Raw genomic sequence first — 21,114 nt, 5'->3', positions numbered from 1 at the left:
CGTATGCGTGTTTGGCGCCGTGCATGTGAGCGCCACAATCAGGACTGCATACGACCGAGGCACACAGGGCCAACACCCGGCATCATGGTGTGGGGAGCAATCTCCTACACTGGCCGTACACCTCTGGTGATCGTCGAGGGGACACTGAATAGTGCACGGTACATCCAAACCGTCATCGAACCCATCGTTCTACCATTCCTAGACCGGCAAGGGAACTTGCTGTTCCAACAGGACAATGCATGTCCGCATGTATCCCGTGCCACCCAACGTGCTCTAGAAGGTGTAAGTCAACTACCCTGGCCAGCAAGATCTCCGGATCTGTCCCCCATTGAGCATGTTTGGGACTGGATGAAGCGTCGTCTCACGCGGTCTGCACGTCCAGCATGAACGCTGGTCCAACTGAGGCGCCAGGTGGAAATGGCATGGCAAGCCGTTCCACAGGACTACATCCAGCATCTCTACGATCGTCTCCACGGGAGAATAGCAGCCTGCATTGCTGCGAAAGGTGGATATACACGGTACTAGTGCCGACATTGTGCATGGTCTGTTGCCTGTGTCTATGTGCCTGTGGTTCTGTCAGTGTGATCATGTGATGTATCTGACCCCAGGAATGTGTCAATAAAGTTTCCCCTTCCTGGGACAATGAATTCACGGTGTTCTTATTTCAATTTCCAGGAGTGTATTCGACCTTGTAGCTAGAAACATGCCTGACCTTACCGAGAGTGTCAGTATAGAAATCAGGATTTCATAATAGTGAGAATGGTTACAGAAGTTAATAGACCCATCAAGAAGGCGAGGACAGTACTTTTTCTAGAACCAGCAGACAATCAATTCTTAGCACCCCATTTAGACAATAAACGGACATGATTTAGTGCCACTATGATGGACGTAGAGAAATTATAGGCAGAGTTTAAAGTAATTGTAAATCGTGTTCTTGAGAAGCATTGTGCTGAGTAAGTGAACTAGAGACTGTCAGTAGGCTGTTTAGGTTTTTATGTTGGTAACGCCATTTAGTGCTGTGTATGAAACTCTCTGACTGCGCTGTGTACAGTTTGTGGCTGGACTCGTTGTTGGAATATTCGCTTGTGTAGTGTTGGGCAGTTGGATGTGAACAGCGCGTAGCATTGGGCTGTTGGAGGTGAGCCGCCAGCAGTGGTGGATGCGGGGAGAGAGATGTCAGAGTTTTGAGCGGACGATCTGTACGTGTGTCTGACAGAAGGAAATTTGTTTGTTTGGATGCCACAAAATTATATGTATATTATGACTTTCGAACGCTATTAAGGTAAATACATTGTTTGTTCTCTATAAAAATCTTTCATTTGCTAACTATGCCTATCAGTAGTTAGTGCCTTCAGTAGTTAGAATCTTTTATTTAGCTGGCAGTATTGGTGCTCTCTGTATAACTAAGCTGTTTGTATGGTAAGTGAATCATGTAAGGTATAGGTTATTGTTAGTCAGGGTCTCAGTTGGGTCATTCTTCTGTATGGATAATTGAAAGTCAGATTGCGTTGCGCTAAAAATGTGGTGTGTCAGTTTAGTGATGATCAGAATAAGTAAAGAGAAAACTATTTGAGTACGTTGAGTTTTGCTCAGCTGTTTCTGTATCAAATAACGTAACAATTTTTCCAACAATGTCATTCTTAATTTTTCAAAGGGTAAGTTTCAAGACGGAAAAGACCTATCGTGGTTTAATAACAAAATTCGAAAAATGTTGAGGAAGCAGAAAACGGCTGGTGAAACATCTGTAGTTCTCGAACAGCAGCAAATTGTTGGCGCCATTTCACTACGACCGGAAGCGACATCGCATTTCGTACATATGCCGCCTGAATTTCACGGTGCACCTGTATGCAGTTGAGACGTTTTGTCAACAAGAATCTTGTTGTTCTACTTACTTAAACTTTGGAGTACGTTTCCAGTTGACGCACAATTTCAGTCACATTCTATTATGCACCTGTTATCCGTGCCGCAGCAGAACTGTCTCTGCAGGAAACCCGGAACATGTTCTCTCTTTTGACAATGTGCCAGTCTCGTTGCGCAGTGGTCTTACCCTGGAAAGACATGTGTAACTTACTTTTGAAGTCCCCACATACAATGATAGTATACTTAGCTATAATTCGGATTTCGACACACCTTCACTAACTACAAAACTCAAGTTCTGAAGGCAAAATATCACCAACCGAGACTTGCCTAAATATTTTGGTTGTATCAGTCATAACATTCCATTAGATACATTAGGTTCTACTGCTCCTCATTACTATTGCCTTCTTACTTTCATTTTAAATCAACATTCTGTACTAAGTAAGCTTTTCATTCCAATAAACAGGAATTGTAATTCTTATTTACCTTCAGAAGATAGTAATGATGTCAACATACCTTAATACTGATATCTTTTCACCCTGAATTCTAATCCTACGTCTGAACTCTTGTTTTAATTTCCTTCTCCATTGTTTCTCCGAACTACAGGTCGAACAGTAGAGGAGAGAAACTTCATCTCTGCTTCATGCCTTCTTTAATGCAAGCAATGCTCTCGTGGTCTTGTATTATTGTTGTTCCGTCTTGGCCGTGGTTGGAGTCCAGCTAGCGGGAACACATAACAGCAAAACTCGCAACGCCCTAAGAAGACAGCTGGGTAGGTCGTGGAAATATTGTACACAAAATGGACACAACAACTCGGATGAACACCTGGAATCACACCATTAGTCAATCGCCCCGTGAAAATCTGATACATCACTTTTCTTCAACTGAATTACCTACTGTGATATTGAACATCGAAGTATAGTTAGAAAGGATCATAGTACAAAGGAATGGGACCATGAAACAGAAGAAAGACGATATGAGTTCCAAGTTCGCTGTCTGTGGACAGCGATCTTGGAACTCATATCGTCTTTCTTCTGTTTCATGGTCCCATTCCTTTGTACTGTGATCCTTTCTAACTATTCTTTTAAACATCAGCATAAATTTTGATTTGAATGTATCTCTCCTCCTCCTTAAGCCTCAAATTCCAATATATGATTTCGGAATTCGTCTCACTATGATGGGATACCGATGATACCTTCCCATAGCTTCTGGCCATTTCGATGTATACATCCTCCTCTTTAACACTGAATTTGCTACAGTTAGTACATATTTACTACCGATCTATGGGAATGTTTTACTTTTCTCTTACCGAACCATGTCTTTCCGTTACTCTTTCTTCTATACCTTCCCCTAATACAGCGTCCTAATCCCTTATGATTATGAGATTTTCGTCTTCCTTCAAATAGCGAAGTACCGTCATATACTATATATCTCGTCATTTACATGAGGCATCACCATTTATCTCTGGACAACAATCCTCATTGTCGGTATGGCTTTGATTCTGATGACATTAAAGCCATCGATGCATTGTTGCAACCACTTTACTATTCATAATGGATCAATTTTCTGCTGGCTGTTGATGTTACCCTATATTCGTCTCATCATAAAACATCTAAAAAGTTAGTAAGCAGTAAGGAGATAAATAACAAAACACTCTGGAGTGTGGAATCTATTGCAGTCTTTTAGGATCTCGAGAAGGACATGCAAGAATCAACAATGAAATCAAAATTTCAAAAAGACAGTATTAGTAGCACCTTAGCTATTTTCACCAACAGCAACAGCATAAAACACTTCTTTCCTGTCATGACATCTGCTCCTCCTAAGCACATTCAGCCTTCTATACTGGTTATCAACTTGACTATTTACACTGACCACGCGACAGGAGCCGGTAGGCACTAAGTCGGATTCAGCTGAACTCTAAAGCAGTTGCTCAGTTAAATAGAATCTCACCAATAGCACGTGGTGAGAAGAAAACTACACAAATAATACCCCGGTTGCTGCAGATTGTCCTGCGAGATAGTACTGAACGCGTTACCTCAGAATCGCTTGGAAAGCCTAGCCACACAGTCTAGATACAAATGAGTGAGTGGTACCATTGAAACGTCCCCTTAGAAAAGTTATACAAGACTGTGCTTAAACTGACACACAATATTTTTTAGCGCAACGCAATCTGACTTTCAAAAATCTCTACAAAAAAAATGGCCCTGACTAACATTAACCTATACGTTTCACAAATCGCTTACCTCACAAAAATCTTGGTTACTCGAACTACCGCAATACCACGAGCGCCACTACTGCCAGCTAAATAAAAGATTCAAACTACTAAAGGCACTAACTACTGATAGGGATAGTTAGCAAATGAAGGATTTTAACAGAGAACAAGCAATGTATTTACCTTAATATCATCAAAAGTCATTATATATATATATATATATATATATATATATATATATATATATATATATATATATATATATATATAGCAATTCATGACATCCAGTCTTACAAATTTCAAAACTCCGCCATTTCTCTCCCCACATCGACCACTGCTGGCGGCTCACCTCCAACTGCGCAACACTACGTGCTGTTAACAGCGAACTGCCCAACGCTACAATGGCGAGTATTACAACAATGCCAACCAGCCACAGACTGCACACAGCACAGTCAGAGATTTTCATACAGAGCGCTACGTGGCGGAGGCGTTACCAATATAAGAACCTAAACAGCCTACTTACATAGCCCCCATGCTCCCCACAAAAAATTTTACAAATTGTTTTAGCAGTGACCAATAATGATTTGATAAAATGTTTCATAATTACAATAACAAAGATATCACATGCACACACTTATTGATACAATTTTGGTCAAAAGCTAAAATTTTCCCACAGTCTCATAAAGACAGTCCTGATCATTCATCACAGTAAAATTACAGTGTTTTTTTCGCAAAGTTTGAGCAGTAAAAGAAAATGCACACGGAAGTAGTGGATTTCGATGCAGTCTTAAAGAAGTTGTCTTGTCCTTCCAACGGAAAGACAGTGCTGACTCTTGACATGCATACAGGTAATGTGCCACAACAGAGCAAACCCACAGAAGAGTCAGTAGAAGTTTTGAAGAATATTCGTAGGTAGGTCATCACAGAGCAGACCCACTGTAGTCCTGGTAGAGATTACGGTATTGGTGGGCCACCAGAGGTGCAGGCCCACTACAGTCCTTGTAGAAATAATGGTATTGGTGGGTCGTCAAAGGTGCAGACCCACTACAGTCCTTGGAGAAATAATGGTATTGGTGGGTCATCACAGATGCAGACCCACTGTAGTCCTTGTAGAGACGGCCAGCAGCCAACTGTTGCGACTGTGCAGGTGCACAATCTCCATCGAAGAGTCTTGCGGAGAATATAGCAAGTACACCACTTGTGTACTCACAAAGTTTTTGGAATTGTCCTTAGAAGCAGCAATGCTGTTACCCAGTCCCTTGCTGAATTATCAACACACGTGTGAGTACTAACTGTCCTCTTTTTTTCACATATTGTGCATATACTATGACCAACAGAAATGTGTGCAGTGAAATGTAACTTACAAGTTACTTAATTCGATGAACTGGTGTCAATTACAATTTTATAACATAAGAATACAATAACAAAGGTACAAAATACATCATCAAAGAACATAACAATACAGATAGCATTTGTAGTAATACAGGCTTTACAAAAGAATACAACTAACATATACATCAGTGTTACACGAATTATGACATACACAAGGATACATAAACACATAGTGGAATAATACAAAAGGAAATACAGGGTTTGTTTTCAGGGTAACATTTGGTACTGCAGTCCAACCCATAACTTCATTCTGTAGATCTTTCCTCTTATTTCAACATTTTTTTCCACCAAAAAAATCCTATCCAAGCATGCTTTCTGTATTCTGTTCACATCCTCTTTCAAAAATAGTTTTTCTCCACTGTACACTACTTTTTTTTTTGGCCAAACCATTTCCTTATAGCTTCTCAATGCATTTCTTTCCGTTCATCACAACTCGTTCTCTTATATAGCCTACCCCATCTTAAACTAATTTAAATCTACTGAGCTCAGATGCTAAACTAAGGGACGAGGCAATGCAGCAGCACAAAACAATTAACACAAACAGCAATGACAAAAAAATGGAAATTGGCAAAGCAATTGCAATATTACAACTAATATAAGGCACTGTGCAGCAAACAAGAAAAATAAGAGTAATACAAAGTCAAATTCAGTAACACTATGCCTGGCAAACAGCAGCAGCAAATGCAATAACTTATATCTAGACATGACAAAGCTCAAGCAGAAAAAATATTACAGTAAGGACAAAAATGCAGATAAGGGAAATGTATATTCACATTTTAATGTCTATGTCATTAAAGTGGTGCACCACAAAACTAATTCTACAAAAAATTACCAAGTACTTGAAAAGAAAATTATATACGCAGTTACTGTTATTAGTCCCTTCTTATTGTTCTTTCCATTCCAAGAGCTTTTTCGCAGAACGTGGGTTGACAAAGTGTTCATATTAGCAAATGCATTTAAGTTTATTTTATAATAATAAACGTCCCCTTAGAAAAAGTATACAGGACTGTGCTTAGACTGACACACAATATTTTTTAGCGCAACGCAATCTGACTTTCAAAAATCTCTACAAAAAAATGGCCCTGACTAACAACATTAACCTATACGTTTCACAAATCGCTTAACTCACAAAAATCTTGGTTACTCGAACTACTGCAATACAGCGAGCGCCACTACTGCCAGCTAAATAAAAGATTCAAACTACTGAAGGCACTAACTACTGATAGGGATAGTTAGCAAATGAAGGATTTTAATAGAGAACAAACAATGTATTTACCTTAATATCATCAAAAGTCATAATATATATATATATATATATATAGCAGTTCATGAGATCCAGTCTTACAAATTTCAAAACTCCGTCATTTCTCTCCCCACATCCACCACTGCTGGCGGCTCACCTCCAACTGCGCACCGCTACGCGCTGTTAACAGCCAACTGCCCAACGCTACAATGACGAGTATTACAACAATCCAACCAGCCACAGACTGCACACAGCACAGCCAGTGATTTTCATACAGAGCGCTACGTGGCGGCAGCGTTACCAATAGAAGAACCTAAACAGCCTACTTACACCATCAACATCAAAAATGACAAAATCAAGCCAACAACGAATAAAAATTGTATGCTGCGCTCCCACGTGAGAGTATCTTCAACATACACAACGCCCACCATGGGTGTGAACTTAATCCGCGTTTCACCTGCGACCTTAGATATCAGGTCCACCATAGCATCAGCGTAGTTAGTGTGATCTTCAGTCCGAAGACTGATTCGATACAGCCCTCCATACTACTCTGCCCTGTGCGAGCCTCTCCATCTCAGAATAACTACTGCAACTTACATCCTTCTAAATTTTCTTACAGTATTCACCTCTTGGAAGCCCTCTACGATTTTTACCTCCCACACTTACCTCCAATACTAAACTGGTGATCTCTTGATGTCCAAGAATGTGCCCCGTCAACCGATCACTTATTTTGGCCAAGTTGTGCCACAAATTTTTGTCTTTCCATTTCTATTCAGTATCTCTTCATTAGTTACGTGATCTATCCATCTAATACTCAACATTCCTCTGTAGCACCACATTTCAAAAGCTTCTATTCTCTTCGTGTCTAAACTGTTTATCAACCATACATGGCTACACTCCAGACAAATATTTTCAGAAAATACTTCTGTCACTTAAATCTATATTCGATGTTAATAAATTTCTCCTCTTCAGAATCGCTTTCCTTTCCATTGTCAGTCTACATTTCATATCCTCTTTACATTGGCCATCATCAGTTATTTTACTGTCCATATAGCACAACTCATCTACTACTTTAAGTGTATCGTTTTCTAATCTAATTCCCTCAGCATCAACTGAGTTAATTCGTGTACGTTATGTTATCCTTGATTTGCCTTTGTTGATGTTCATCGTATACCCTCGTTTCAAGACAATGTCCATTGCATTCAACTGCACTTCCAAGTCTTTTGCTGTCTCTGACAGAATTATAATGTCATAAGCAAACCTCAAAGTTTTTATTTCTTCTTCCTGTACTTTAATTCCTACTCCAAATTTTCCTTTACACCTACATATGGGCCGGTACACATGAAGATAGTATATTGTGTCTCTACATGATGCCGGACTGGTTTTAGGTTATGCTGGTAGTCATATTCATTTTAAATATCTTCCCAATAAGTTGCATAAATTGTGTGTACATAGTGGTGTTCAAGGGGTGTATGACACACCCAGTGAGCCAACTGAATTAACTTGGTCATTCACATTGTGGTATGATGTCGCTATTACTCAGGAGCTTAGGGAGTTTCCGAAGTTTTGACTGATAAGCTTGGGGCAACAGACAAAATAAAGTATTGGATAAAGCTGTCAGATCAGGTACCAGCGCACCAAACCTCTGTCGGATGTTGCTGCTGAAGATGAAAATCCTGTGTTAGCTGTTTGACCAGACATTACATGACAAGATGATAAGGCTATCGACCTCGCCTTATGGATCTCCCATGTTCCTAATTCCTAAGACTAATCGCACTGCGTATAGGCCAGTTGTGGATTATAGGGACCTAAATCAAAAGCTCAATTCTGAATCGGTTCCCTTGCCCAATCCTAAAACTGCTTCAGTTGCTTCGCCATGGTGAGGTACCTTACCTATCTAGACCTCGACCAAGGTTATCTCTAAATTCTCTTGGCTAAGGATTTGAGAAGTATTACCGCCTTTTGCACTGACTAGAGCTTCGTGAGTTTAATTGGTTCCCTTTTCTTTATAGATACGAGCAGCTACTCTTTCAAGGCTCTTAGATTTTGTTTTGGGAGACGTGAAATTTAGATTTGTTTATAATTATCTGGACGACGTTGTGATATGTAGGGGCACGTTTTCTGACCATGTCGAGTATGTCTGCCAAGTATTGGCGCCTTTGCATAGCGCAGGTCTCACTAAAGAGCAGTGTAAGACTCATCTGGCCAGTAACGAAATCTCCTTCCCGAAACATTTACTGTCGACCAGTGGGGTGAAAACGACCAGGAGTTAACTAAGGTAATACAGCAGCTCCGACTACCTAAAAATTAGGAAGGGGCTTTCCCACTTATTAGCGATGGTAAATTCTTGTAAGAAGTTCATATCTAAATATACTCCGCTCGCAGCACCTATGAACGAGTACATAAGAAAGGAGAGGTATTTCACTGGACGGAAAACCACCAGGTGGAATGTGATGGATTGAAATCGACCTTAAGTAACGACCTTGTTCTGTTTATGCAGGATTTTGACCGGCCATTCGTAGTCAATACCGAAGTCTTTAATTCATGCGTCGTGAAGTTTTGCTGCAGGAACAAGGCGATGACAGGCGTCCTGTTGTGTATTCCTCCCAGTCTTTGTCTCCTGTCGAGGTAAAATATTTGGTCTATGAATTAAAGGGTTTGGCGATCCTCTTCACATTGGACAAATTCATCTCAGATACCCTCCTTATTTGGAGATCTCAAAGGAAGACAAGTACAAGGCCCTGACCTTCAGGTGGTGAAATACAGGCTTGTCGCTGGGGAGGAAATGCCTAGTTACGAGCAACGAAAGGGACTACTCTGTTCTCTTACTCGTGAGAATAACAGGTTGGTTCAAATGGCTCTGAGCACTATGGGCCTTAACATCTGTGGTCATCAGTCCCCTAGAACTTAGAACTACTTAAACCTAACTAACCTAAGGACATCACACACATCCATGCCCGAGGCAGGATTCGAACCCGCGACCGTAGCAGTTGCACGGTTCCGGACTGCGCGCCTAGAACCGCGAGACCACCGCGGACGGCTAACAGGTTGAATATCTGTCTTGCACAGGAGTTAGTTCTAGTAACTTGCTGAGTCAATGTGAAGCTTGTATGTTTGCCAGGTCGAATTTCATCACACTCAAGGGTTTTCTTCATTGCACTTGGGACGAGAAACTGACGAACAAGGTATTTATTGATTACGTATGGCCGGTGCCTCGTACGCAGATGGGTGATAAATACGTAACTCGTCATCAATGACACATTTTCGTGTTTCTTTTGGTTGATGCCTTGTGGAGGAGCTAGACCAACCATTAGGCATATTACCTAAATCGTTTCCTTATTTGGGCCACCTACGTCTGTAGTGACTGACAATGCACATCCTTTTGTTTCGAAAGAGAGTTTGCTTTCAGAATGGTGCATCTCACATTATGAACATTCCTTATTACCCAGGTTTTTTTCAATGGGAGAATGAATCATAATCTGAAGTCTGCTCTAAAGATATTTCGTTCTCCAGGCCAGACAAAATTGGACAGATCTATTCCTTGACAGAACATAGCACTTAATAACACCACTCTTGTGGCCTATAAGACAGACACGGCGGCTGTAATGTTGACTTCTTCTGTCAATTCGCTCTTGTCGAAACTTTGATCAGTGAACGGCCATCTTTCAGAGCCAGTGACTCCTTAAATCATTCAGGATAATTGGAGACTGGGAAAGATTAACACTGACTTTGCACTTTGGAGGCAGGTGGAGCGATACAACAACGAGGATAGGCACCATACCAAATTGGAAATCGAAGACGTAGTTCTCATTAAGAATATCTCTGTCCAAGGAAAGGGAGATAAGAACAGCTCAAATACGTTGTTACCCATTTTTGTGGAACCCTTTTGAGATTGTAAAATTACTCACGCCAGTTGTCATTCTGATTGAAAACCGATCCACAGACAAGACGCACCGAGTACATTTTAGCCAAGTTAAGACTGTTCCTGGTACTTGTAACACCCACCCTAAGGGGGGGGGGGGGCAGATTGAATCATGCCAGCTCTTATCGATATTGTACGTGATTTCGCTCACTCGTTGCTACCCAGCGAGCGCTTCACAAATGGCTTCCGAGCTTTTGCAGTAAGCATGGCTGTTATTGCTGAAACAACCGGTTTTCGGTTTTGTCATCGTTTTTTTATTTCAACGCTGTTTATCCTAAGTGTTTAAATTCCTCAAAATAACAGGTTTCTGAAATAACCGATTTTCGGTTTTTTATTCCCAATATTTTGTAGGATAAATGTAGAAGTCGAACAGCGATTGAAAAATTTTGACTCTCTCAGTTTCAAGATACAGGACATAGAACCACAATATCACATAAAATAGGCAAATAAAAGAAAACTTCATCTGCCCACCACTCGATACTTTTCTCGAAAAGTTAATAAGTAGTTGAATACTAAGAAAATGACCAGTATTACCCTATTAATAACAATTTATTGTAACTCTACTTAAAAATCGCGTTGTAATCGGGGATCATACCACTATTTGGACTTTACGAATAATCAGGGTCAAAGGGTAAACACTTAGGTTGAAGAACTCTATTTCAGACTCATGCACAGATCAGCTACTGTCTATTTTTATTTATAAACTGTTGTTTAGCCTCTCTTATTATATATATGTTCATAGTGTATGCAGCGAAGATTGACACAACTAGCTGTAGAAGGAGCAGTCACTTCCATGCAGAAGTCAACGTTGCGAGCGACATATCTAGCGGCAACTCGCACGAACACGATCACGGAATCAGATGTTACGATAGACACAATGAGATGAATGACAGTCATCTTGATGTAGAAAACCTAAGAAAAATTGCAATACTCCTGGAAATGGAAAAAAAGAACACATTGACACCGGTGTGTCAGACCCACCATACTTGCTCCGGACACTGCGAGAGGGCTGTACAAGCAATGATCACACGCATGGCACAGCGGACACACCAGGAACCGCGGTGTTGGCCGTCGAATGGCGCTAGCTGCGCAGCATTTGTGCACCGCCGCCGTCAGTGTCAGCCAGTTTGCCGTGGCATACGGAGCTCCATCGCAGTCTTTAACACTGGTAGCATGCCGCGACAGCGTGGACGTGAACCGTATGTGCAGTTGACGGACTTTGAGCGAGGGCGTATAGTGGGCATGCGGGAGGCCGGGTAGACGTACCGCCGAATTGCTCAACACGTGGGGCGTGAGGTCTCCACAGTACATCGATGTTGTCGCCAGTGGTCGGCGGAAGGTGCACGTGCCCGTCGACTTGGGACCGGACCGCAGCAACGCACGGATGCACGCCAAGACCGTAGGATCCTACGCAGTGCCGTAGGGGACCGCACGGCCACTTCCCAGCAAATTAGGGACACTGTTGCTCCTGCGGTATCGGCGAGGACCATTCGCAACCGTCTCCATGAAGCTGGGCTACGGTCCCGCACACCGTTAGGCCGTCTTCCGCTCACGCCCCAACATCGTACAGCCCGCCTCCAGTGGTGTCGCGACAGGCGTGAATGGAGGGTCGAATGGAGACGTGTCGTCTTCAGCGATGAGAGTCGCTTCTGCCTTGGTGCCAATGATGGTCGTATGCGTGTTTGGCGCCGTGCAGGTGAGCGCCACAATCAGGACTGCATACGACCGAGGCACACAGGGCCAACACCCGGCATCATGGTGTGGGGAGCGATCTCCTACACTGGCCGTACACCTCTGGTGATCGTCGAGGGGACACTGAATAGTGCACGGTACATCCAAACCGTCATCGAACCCATCGTTCTACCATTCCTAGACCGGCAAGGGAACTTGCTGTTCCAACAGGACAATGCAAATCCGCATGTATCCCGTGCCACCCAACGTGCTCTAGAAGGTGTAAGTCAACTACCCTGGCCAGCAAGATCTCCTGATCTGTCCCCAATTGAGCATATTTGGGACTGGATGAAGCGTCGTCTCACGCGGTCTGCACGTCCAGCACGAACGCTGGTCCAACTGAGGCGCCAGGTGGAAATGGCATGGCAAGCCGTTCCACAGGACTACATCCAGCATCTCTACGATCGTCTCCATGGGAGAATAGCAGCCTGCATTGCTGGATATACACTGTACTAGTGCCGACATTGTGCATGCTCTGTTGCCTGTGTCTGTGTGCCTGTGGTTCTGTCAGTGTGATCATGTGATGTATCTGGCCCCAGGAACGTGTCAATAAAGTTTCCCCTTCCTGGGACAATGAATTCACGGTGTTCTTATTTCAATTTCCAGGAGTGTATATATATATATATACACTGTACTAGTGCCGACATTGTGCATGCTCTGTTGCCTGTGTCTGTGTGCCTGTGGTTCTGTCAGTGTGATCATGTGATGTATCTGGCCCCAGGAACGTGTCAATAAAGTTTCCCCTTCCTGGGACAATGAATTCACGGTGTTCTTATTTCAATTTCCAGGAGTGTATATATATATATATAAAATTGCTTTTGTAGATCTATTTTTAGTGTTTTTATTTGTCTCACAGCACATGAGGTTAGAGCTAATACAACTGGTTTTCGGTTATATCGGTATTTTGTCCATCCCAGTTTAAACTGACTGCTATAACCACTCAAAATAACCGATCTCTGGAATAAATAATTTTCGATTTCTTATTTCCATTATTTCCCGTATCTAATAAAAATGGAAATCTAACAGAGAATGAGAAATATTGACGCTCTCAATTTCAAGATACGTAGAATCAAAATATTAAATTAAACAGGCGTATGAAACAAAACTTAGTCCGTACACCTTATAACGATATGTTTACGTAATGTGTATACATAAACATACGTTATAAACGTCCCCGTTCGTAGTCGCTAATTATAACAATATGTTTCTTTTGTGCTGCAACATATAGCTATAATCAGCGGTGGAAATATATTTGCAAACGCCGACCGTGTGCGACTGCCTCTTGTTGGATCGTCTGATCAGTCGGAAGTTGCATTGCAGAGGAGAGTGAATGCCTATTCAAAATATAATTACTTTTGGATAGCTCAACATGAATTTCCTAAGGGACCGTAGTTTATCATGCATTTACCAGTAGAATGTGGCGTGGAGAAAATATTTCGCCGCATACAACTTCCGTCCGATTTCGACGAAAGAACTCGTGACTGTGAACTCTCTATTTGGCAGAAACATAAAGAAAATTAAATAACTTCATGAACGAGTGAGACATAGATTCTACACTGAGTAAATAGTCCATACACCAATTCCATTTAAATCTGAATTTATGGCAATTCATAGAAGAACTTACACTGCAATGAAAGATTTAACATGGATGCCGTTTTGACTGGCACTTCTCTTCTGGTAATGACAATAATTCCTTTGACGTTTTCACATACACGTCGCACAATAAATTTACTGCTATGCAGTATTGCACTTTTACTTTACACTAAAATAATATTATTTTCAACGATAATAATAATAATAATACGGCGCCAAGACATGCGCATCCGACACAAGTCACAAGAGACAAGAGAAGAATGAGTAACTGTTCATCGAGAATATCTCAGAAATAAAAAAAAAGAAAATGTGTAAAAGTGTTCTTCTTATGTCCGTTTTTCGCGCCGCGGTTTTCAAAGTCAATAACTCACTGCATCTCTGACGGCGCTTCGACAATAAACAAGTTACGTCACCTTTTACATTCTCGCAACATTATTTGCTAACTGTAGCTCTTGCCGAGCGACTGCTCGATTACTGAATGATTTAAAATGATAAGGCAATCACATAATGTTACAACCTTCGCTGCTTTTCTCGAAATGTGGCAAGTGGCTGAATAATCCAAAAACGTCACTAGAATTCTCCTGCTGATTTCGTTTTTTCTAACTCTGCTCGAAAATCTTGTTGTTATTGATGATCATCTCATTATTTGGGAATTACGAATAGTCAGTGCTAAAGGATGAGAACTAAGACTGAAGAACAATATTTGTCATGATAATTTGCTCGCTTACAAAAGATGCAAGCAGATAAAGGCACATTAGGTAGACGCAGGCAACAAATCTCCTACTTTCGGTTTTTATTGTTAACTATGAACTGTTAAGGTTTAGTTTTCTCTTTTTATGATGTAAATTACTGTTAAGGTTTTGTTTTCTCTTTTTATGATGTAAATTTGTTTTGGTTCACCCCCCGCTCTTAATCTTTTAAAGCAAATACGGTGAAAACTTAATTTTACTTGAAATAATATAGGTACAGAGGTAAAAAATGACACATGCTTGAACTGAAATGAGGTTTTATTCAAACCAAAAAAAGTCCACAAAATGACCAACAGATGACGCTTCGTATAATATATATGCAATAATTACCATAAGAATTGATTTTTAGCAAAGACGATGTTCTTTATAACAATTACTCAACATGTCGGCCGTTATTCTACAATGCCTGCGGCCGAGGGGCAATGTTGTTAACAGACTGTACAACATATCGGTAGGGATGGTCAGGAATTGCAGTCTGATGTTGTCAGGTCGGACGATCTCGATAGACTTGCGACTTCAGGTAACCCCACATGAAGTAAACATACGGACTGCTGTCGGGACACGATGGGAGGCCAAGCATGATGGAAGTGCCGCCTCAGAACGCGATGCTGTTCAAAAATGTTCAAATGCGTGTGAAATCTAATGGGACTTAACTGCTAAGGTCATCAGTCCCTAAGCTTACACACTACTTAACCTAAATTACCCTAAGAGCAAACACACACAGCCATTCCCGAGGGAGTACTCGAACTTCCGCCGCGACAAGCCGCACAGTCCATAACTGCAGCGCCTAAGACCGCTTGGCTAATTCCGCGCGGCAACGCGATCCGCACCGAACGATGTGCGAAAGAGATCTTTCGCACGTGTAGCAATATGATATGGAGCGCCATTGTGCACGAAAGTCATACCTTCCAGCAGGTGCTTATCAGCCACGCTAGCGAGATTGTGTTTCTGTTACATATCGGCGTAACTCGCAACCGTCACGCTGACTGTTCGAAAACCACCGCCCCGCATTTCCTCGAAGAAAAAGGGTCCGATGACGATTGATGTGGGAAATCCACACCGCACCGTGACTTTCTCGTCATGCCATGGGATTCGAGAATTTTCGATAGCCCAGTGGGTATTCTTATGCAGCGTCACTGACGTGCTGCTGTCAAGAGCCATCTGTTGGCCGGTTTTTGACTCGTTTTTGGTTTCAATAAAGCACCATGACATTTCAGGCATGTGTTTCAAGTTTTACCCCTCTACCTATGTTATTCCGTAAGTTAGTGCTTTTTTAAATGTTAACGGACTTTTGGGTCGCCCTCTACTACATTGATACCGCACTTGGTAAAATACTTCCAGTCTAGAGATGGTGCCATTCTATAACGCAACTGATGTCCAACGACAACAGCGAGAAATTACCGTATAGACCAGGTCGGGCAAGTCTCGCACATTGCATGTAGATGCGTACCATACAACAGGCCACGTCACATGGTAACAGGTACAGTATTGTATCACCAATGCCGTAGCAATTCTTATGCCGTGTGTTTGCTACTCGTTTCTATTATCACTGCTATTACAATAACACTGATCGTTTATCCATTTACTATAGTAACGCAATATTTCAGAGCAATGGAGATTTTACTAATAAAAAGTATTCGTTTTTAAAAAATGTTTTATTTAAAAATCAAAAATTTTAGTGCTGCTGCTATGACTGATTGACATTTCGGTTTTGTACTCGGTTATTAGTAAAAATAAAATACACGTATAATAACCGATACTAAACAAATACCGAAAAATATCAGTGATTCAGAACTAAAATAGCAGTATCGGTGTTAATGGTCGGATTTTCTCGGTCCTAGGACTAGGTATTTGTGAAAAGTTCTCCATTTCTCTGCAGTATTACTTAAGACTGTCCCATAAGCTTTCATAACTGAATTAATCTGCTATGCAGAAATTTCAAACCATAGTTCAAGTACCCTGACGGTTCTAATGAAAGAACTGCGTGCATTACCTTAATCTCTCCTACGTTTGCATCACATTGCATAAACTTAAGTGTTTCCCCTCGTGATTCGACGACTTTGTCACGCTTTTTGTCTTTATTACTTCTTCCCTGAACGTTTCTACTTCGCACGGTTTTGGGACATGCAAAATTTCCATCAAATTCGAACTTAAGTATCTTTTCGAATTGACTATGTCATCTTTATAATCGTTACACTTGTGGACTACAAAAATGCTTATTTTGAAGGAATCATCTTGGCGTTGAAGTTCTTCTGCCAGTGTTTGCTTAAAAATAGATTTACTTTCGGAAGGGGTCCGCCTTGAAAGAAAAAACACAATTTCTGTGTTTCCCAGACATTTTTATCTGAAATGAAACTTCCTGGCAGATTAAAACTGTGTGCTCGACCGAGACTCGAACTCGGGACCTTTGCCTTTCGCGGGCAAGTGCTCTACCAACTTTTTTTTATTTTATTTTTATTATTTTTTTTTTTTTTACCTTTCGCGCTCTACCATTTTTTTTAAATAAGAAAATTTATAAAACCCTCTTGTGCATGAAAATAAGAGACGACGTTCTTCATAAAATAACACAATACCCTTTGAAAATGGAAAACATAAGAGGTAGCTATATTTCCGCAAAGGCCTTTTTTTTAACATAAAGGAGCATACAGTCTCACCATCAGCAGCAAACTCTTTTTTTTAGTCTTTTTATTTTGGGGGAGCACAGGAGAAAGAAAAACAAATAGGCTGCAGATAGAGAGCTATGTGTGAAAGGAATAAACATGTATAAGGAGAAAAAAACTTAGAAGAGGAGGAGAAAAGAGAAGTGAAATAAAATAGGAATACTTTCCGCGCCATGCTCCACTTTGGCGCGCCATCAGAACAAAATGCATTCTATCATTGACCATTGAAGGGGAACGTGGGATCGTCCACTCTTGGCTGGCAATGTTCGTTGAGATTCCAGCTTTGAGGCGGGTTGGTGAAAATACTCTGTAAATAGTTCGCGAAAGTGGCCCGATAGTGTCGATGTCGGCGAAGGGTGTGGTGACGTACTTGGAGGCGTGTCCAGAAGTCCGCCGGATCGACGATGTCGTCCCGGAAGAGGTAGTTGACAGCCATGCCACTGATCCATGTGATGGCGTGCCACTTAGCCGGTGGAAAGTAGGTCGTGTCAGGATATATCATCATAGTAGGAGAAACATGATGTGGTGGTACTCGGAGGTAGAAAGCCACAATCTTCTGTACGAGGGTCCAGACAGCTGCTGCTGACCCACACTCAAAACGATGTAAATCTGTATCTTCGACATTGCATTTGAGGCACAGGGGTGAGTCCACCAGTGCGATACGATGCAGTTTCTGTCTTGTAGTATGCTTGCCGTTGACGAGAAGGTACCACATAGAGGTGGTGTCAGTGGTGTGATATGGTTGGTGGATCGTTTTCCAAACTGTAGGCCATGAAACCTGGGGTTGACGTGTTTCGGCGGGGCTGCCTGGTGGAGACTTTCGGAGAAGGCGGTAGATATCGCGGGTGGTCGTCTTCCTGGTCCTGGGGAGCTCGGTGCATATGTAGCTGTACTCCAAAAAGAAACGGCCGATATGTGACATCGGAGGTGGGATGTGCGCCAAAGACGTCGGTGGGCGTCTCGAAACAGGTGCGAGCTCGGTGGTCAACATTCCAGTAAAACTAGCATTTTGGCTTTTCCATAACCGGAGCATAGTATTGGTGTAAAGTGCCGTAGTCCTGGCTCTCACATTAACCAGGTCGAGGCCACCATCCCGCTTCGGTAAGGTGAGAGCTTCATACTGGACTTTGAATATGTGTCCAGAACAAATGAAATAGCCGAAAGCCGCCTGTAATCTGGCCGCCATTGTCGCAGCGATGGGCAGAATCTGCGCTATATGGGGTATCCGGGTTGCCAGATGGTTATTGACGGAGGTGACTCTCTGGCACATATTCAGCGGGCGTAGAATGTGATTTTGTATGTTGGCCCGGATGCGTTGCAGCAGCGCTCGATAATTGATCGCCGAGGTGCGGCGAATGTCTCGCGTGTACACCAACCCGAGACAGCGAAGAGTGTCCACCAGTTGAAATGGGACGACGCTGTCTGCGGGAAGGCCGCGGCCGATCTTCATGGCGCATGATTTTGCCACGTTCATAGCGCTCCCTGCCCCTTCACTGTAACGGGTAATCCACTGCATCGCAGCTTGTACGTCGGCCGCTGAACGTACGACGAGGGCCAAGTCATCCTCGTAAGCTCGCAGCGGAGTGGACTACCTGTCAAACGTCGCCGTAATCCGCAAATGAGTGGTTCCATCGCAATGGCATAAAGCACCGCCGCCAAAGGGCAACCCTGCCGTACTGAGCGTTCAATAAGTATAGGTTCTGTAAGTCTGCCGTTTTGAGAAGTCTGGACGTTGCTCCACGAAGGAGTCGCATAACCACTTGCGTGAACGTCGGGGGAATTGCCATTCGGTTCATCACTGCGTTCAGGAATGCATGATTGACGCGGTCAAACGTTTGTTTGAAGTCGAAGGAGATTAAAGCGCCTGGCAGCCTCGAGTGTGTTGCCACAGCGATCACATCTCGATATTCACTGAGGGCTGTCTGTATATTACGATCGCCGCCTAAAGATGTTTGTTCGTGGGAAACAATGTCTCGTAAGACATGTTTGAGTCGCACTGCTAGAAGGCGTGTGAAAATCTTGAAGTCGGAATTGAGTAACGTGATCGGCCGATAACTGTCGAGTCGAGTTCCTCCTGCGGGTTTCGGGACTGGTACAAGTAAGCCTTCCATGAACATTGGTGGCGGGTTCGCCGCGCCGGACAAAAGTTCCCAGTACATGTCCCTCCATCGTGACATCATCAAATCTTGGAAGGTTCTGTAAAATTCGAGAGGTAAACCATCTGGGCCGGGAGATCGATTCAGAGACCCTTTAGCCACAGCGCCTTGGACGTCGTCGTTGGTCACTTCAGAAGTCAGGAGGGTTGCAGCTGCTGCGTTTAGAGTACCAAGTGTCTCCTGGGTAACCTCAGCAATGGCTTCTGCACCGGCAGGTACCTCTTGATATAAAAGTCTATAGTGCGTTGTGAATGCATCCGCAATGGTAGCTTGCGAAGTCAGCCGGCGTCCATTAGGTAAGTCTAAAGTTGTCATTAAAGCCTGTCGGCGTCGACGAACATTTTGAATTATATGATGCATAGAAGGTTCTTCACCGTTAATCCTATCTTGGCTGCGTGCTCGTACAATAGCTCCCTCTAGACGACATCTGGTCAAGGTTAAAATCTTCGCCTTAATGCGTTGAGCTTCTTTTAGACGATCCGGGGATGGAGGTTGATCCATGAGTTCACGTAGAACGCTATAATAGAAATCAGTTGTTTGGTGATTCCACCTGGCTTTGGCTCTGCCATAGTGTGTCAATGTGCGTCGGATGGCCGGTCTGGCGCACAGCAACCACCACTGCAGTGTGGTCTCGTAACGCGTAATTCGTTGAACACAGGTGTGCCACGTGTCGGTGACCTGTTGTCGACATTCAGGGTCCCGCAGTAGTGCTACATTGAGTTTCCAAGGTCCTGCACTGCGCCATATAGATTGTCGACGTAGGTTCATGGTACAGATGTAGATGTCATGATCCGAGAAGGCAGACGGCCAACGTTCCGCGTCGAGGAGAATTGATTTTAGAGCGTTAGAGATGTATATTCTGTCAAGTCGGCTGGCGGAGTGGCTCGTAATGTGTGTATACCCCGGGCGGTCGCCGTGTACCACTCGACAAGTGTCGAGGAGACGAAGGCGGCGGACGAGGAAGCGAAGTTCCGGACATGTGGTGAAATGGGGGTATTGGTCTGTGCGCTCGAGAACACAGTTGAAACCTCCACCTACGATGAGATGATCGTATCGGCCGAAGAATAAAGGTGTGATATCTTCTGCGTAGAACTGGGAGCGATCCCTCCGTTTATCAGTGCCCTATGGGGCGTACAGATTAATGATTTTGAGTCCGTCAACTGTGATGGCCACCCCTCGCGCTGTTGGGAGGTATGCGACATCGGAAACTGCAATCCCTTCTCGGAGGAGGATGGCTGCGCCTGTGTGTTCCATAGCTGCAGGGGCGGCGTACGTCTCATATCCATAACACCCAGCCCAAGTTGCTATCCTCAGTTCTTGTAACAGGGCGATGTCGATGTCCGCTGCTCTTAGCGTGTCACGGAGCAGTTGAAGTTTAGCGTGGGAGCCGATATTATTAGTATTGATAGTAGCTATTCGGTAAGCCTGATGGGAGATTCGTGCTGCCGATAGGGTCGTAGCTGGTGAAGGTTGTTGTGGTGGATGCTGGAAGTCCATAGAAGTCGCAGTAGTCGCCGTAGAAACTTCCCCCATTTTAGTGTTGGTCTAACGGAGGAACAGATCTCATTTCCGCATCAGATGGAGGTGGGAAATCCGTGT

Source organism: Schistocerca gregaria, chromosome 5 (genome assembly GCF_023897955.1).
Source record: "Schistocerca gregaria isolate iqSchGreg1 chromosome 5, iqSchGreg1.2, whole genome shotgun sequence".
Taxonomy (NCBI): Eukaryota; Metazoa; Arthropoda; class Insecta; order Orthoptera; family Acrididae; genus Schistocerca; species Schistocerca gregaria.
The sequence above is the reverse complement of the archived record's forward strand: the minus strand, read 5'-3'. Positions refer to the sequence as shown.